This window comes from Ceratotherium simum, chromosome 25 (assembly GCF_057802395.1).
Source record: "Ceratotherium simum simum isolate JZ-2026a chromosome 25, ASM5780239v1, whole genome shotgun sequence".
NCBI lineage: Eukaryota > Metazoa > Chordata > Mammalia > Perissodactyla > Rhinocerotidae > Ceratotherium > Ceratotherium simum.
In genome coordinates this window covers 13,728,272-13,731,640 of record NC_141924.1, presented here as the reverse complement: position 1 = coordinate 13,731,640, position 3,369 = coordinate 13,728,272, and the positions used below count along the sequence as shown (strand labels likewise).

The window sequence follows — 3,369 nt, the reverse complement described above, 5'->3', positions numbered from 1 at the left end:
TCCTCCACTGCCTCACTGTGCTTCCTGGGACCACAACCCAAATAAACCATTGCACTTCAATTCCTGGATCAGGGTGTGTTTTGAAGAAACTCAACTACAAGAAGCATGGAAGATTCTCCTATCAAAGACCTATTTCCTAATCTCTCATCATTCTCCAGCAGTTCTTCTTCTGCCTACTCAGATTCACAGCACAAAACAGACAGTGTGGATGCAAAATTAATCTTAATCAATAACTAACACCTTCCTTTCAGCCGGAACCTCCACCTTCTAGTAATTTGCCAAAATGACCAACACAAGGGGAAAGAGGAGAGGGACCCTCTGTGTGGTCTCTAGGCCTTTTAGAAAACATGGAGTTGTTCCTTTGGCCACATATACACGAATCTACAAGAAAGATGATGCTGTAGACAACCAGGGAATGGGCGCTGTTCAAAAAGGAATGCCCAACAAATGTTACCATGCAAAACAGGAAGAGTCCACAATGTTACCCAGCACGCTGCTGGCATCAAACAAGTGAAGGGCAAGAGTCTTGCCAAGAGAATTAGTGTACATTTTGAGCATATTCAGCACTCTAAGAGCCGAGATAGCTCCCTGAAATGTGTGAAGGAAAATGATCAGAAAAAGAAGGAAGCCAAAGAGAAAGTACTTGGATCAACTGAAGCACCAGCCTGCTCCTCCCAGAGAAGCAGACTTTGTGAGAACCAATGGAAAGGAGCCTGAGCTGCTGCAACCCTTTCCCTATGAATTCATGGCATCATAGGTATAGATAGATAAATAAATAAATAAATAAATAACAGACCTCTGGACTGCAAAAAATAAATAAATAAAATAACTAACATTTATATACTATGCACTTTCCTATACTGAACCTCACTATTTAATTCTCAAAATAACCGTGTCAGGTTGGTATCATTACCATCCCTATTTTGTGGATGAGGAAACTGAGGCTCGGAGAGGAGTCTCCTCTAGGCACTGATGCCTCTGGCCATCTAGTGCCAGCTCCCCCAGCACTGGGGAGGCTTCTGGCTGCTTGTCAAACCACCTTGACTTTGTGGCCATCACTACTGGTGTCAGCCCGTCTCCCCCTTAGACCTCTCGGTGCCTCTCTTTCTTCCCAGCCTGTAATTTAGGATTTCTCAATGTCCCTTTGTATCCATCGTCATGCCTCATACACCGTTCATTCACATTCAACAAAGTTGAGCGGCTCCTAAGTGGCGGGATTGTTGGAGGCTCAGGGAGTATGACAGTGAAGACAGATCAGGTCCCTGCTCTCATAGAACTTATTTTCTGTTGAGGAGAGAGGAAAAATAAGCAATACAAATGTTAGGTGGTGATAGGTGCTAATCAGAAGAGGGTAATGGGATTGAAGGGCAGTGGGTGACCATTTTTCATTGGGCCATTTTTCGTTTAACTTCATTTCATTTCCTTTTTAAAGGCTTCTCTGAGGGTCACTTTTAAGCTAAGAGCTGAATAACAAGAACGTGCCAGGCCTGGAAAGATATGGGGGAAGAACGTTCCACACAGAGAGAGCATACAGGAAGGCCCTAAAGAGAGTACTGGCTTGAGGAGCTAAAACTAGGAGGGTGTTGATAATGACACTCGCCTTCAGGTGATCCACATTTATTACAGGCAGGCCACACTGAGTCCTGTGCTTCGAAGACTCAGTACAAAGAGGGTGGGCTCCCAGCTTGATCTCCCTCACAACCCCTCCTCACCCCCTGCCTATTTTAGCTTATCCTCTCTCCACACTGCTGTGACTCTGGAATCTGCACCCACTCCCAACCTCGGTGAGATGAATGCTCCTTCAAGACCCCACTGTGGCACTGTAGCACATCCACCACATTGTACCGGAATTCGACATCAGCTCTCTGCCTCCCTCCTAAACAGGGGCTCCAAGGGAGCTGGAATCTCTCTCTCTCCTTCTCTCTCTCCTCCCCTCTAGCCTTCAGGAAAGTGTAGGACACACAGTAGATGTGCTAAGCATGCTCTCTTAGCACTTTGCAACAGTTCCAGTGAAGTATTTAGCATATTGTTACTTATTAACATGTCTATCTTCCCCTCTGACTGCACATCAGGGGCGACAAATTCAAGTGCCCACAGGGGCCAGGCAGAGAAGGCACATGTCTGTAGCAAGTGATGGCAAGTGGGGGGTAATGGCAAACTAATTTTCATGTAATTCTGGAAGTTTGGATTTTTACATGATATCTACAGATATTTAAATGTTGGCAGTTAATTATTTGGAAAATTTAAATAAGCCTTCAAGTGCATTTTAAGTGCATTTAAAATAAAATGCATCATAAGTGCCTTGTATTCATAATGGTATTCTCAGTATCTCACATAACGAATGACAAATAATAGCTGCTCAATAATATTTGTTGAATGAATGAATGAATAAAACAAGATTTATGGGAATTAATCAGATCAGCTCTTCTCACTGGAGTCCATCTAAGACTTAAATTGTCATCATTTGGCTCAGCCAAAATTGGGTTCCAGATGAAATGTATGGTAGGCTTAGTTTTCTTTGTTACATCATGTGATGGGATTCCAGTTTGTTTTCTTTATTGCTCCACTATCCCAAATGACTCCAGTGGCCCTAGGGTTTTCTGGGCAGGAGATCAAATGTCTCCAAAGCAGCCTAATTTCCACAGGTGGCTCAGCTGGGTTCATACACTAATCGGACAGATAACTCATGACGAAGTGCTCAGAATCCAGAAATGTTGCATTGACATTAGTGGAATCGCAGAATGTTAATGCTGGAAGCACTCTTCGCCGTGACCTAGGGACTAGTTGCATAGCTCCCATTAGCAGAGGAAGAAACTGACTTGGAAAGTGACCCCCTCAAGGTCACATGATTCTTGGACCCGAGCCATCTCTCCTCCTCTCACTGATTTCTTTGGCTCTGCTCAGAGGGGAGCCATATGTACTCATCTCTCACCATTTCTAAGGCAGTGACCAGTCTTTGTGAGAAACACCCACATGTGTCATAAAGCCCTGCAGACTGGTCAACAGTGTGGGCTGGCTGTGGACTCCTCTTGGGCTAACACCAGGACTGCTGCCCTGAAAGCGTTTCTCAAGAAACAGAATCAGGCTGAAGGGCTTCTGGGAGATGTGATTCAAAGGGAGGGATGGGGTCTTTCCTATTTTGTGTCACCAGTAGCACTCAGCAGAGTCTTTCTGTGTAGCAGACACTAAGTACATGTTTGTCGAGTAGCGCCGACTATGTGCTGGGCATCGTTCTAAACAGTGGTTCTCAAAGCAGAGTCCTGGGTACTCCTGGAAGCTCCTGAGGCCCTGTCCAGGGGTCCTCAAGGTCAACAATATTTTCACAACATTACCAAATGTTTTTTACCCTTTTCCCTCTCATCTCTCATG

The 3,369-nt window shown here is 44.8% G+C and overlaps 1 pseudogene; it reads left to right on the top strand.

Moving 5' to 3' along the window:
• The first annotated feature begins 280 nt into the window (after positions 1–280).
• On the top strand, positions 281–757 carry LOC101391020 (large ribosomal subunit protein eL21 pseudogene; annotated as a pseudogene).
• Positions 758–3,369: the final 2,612 nt, after the last annotated feature.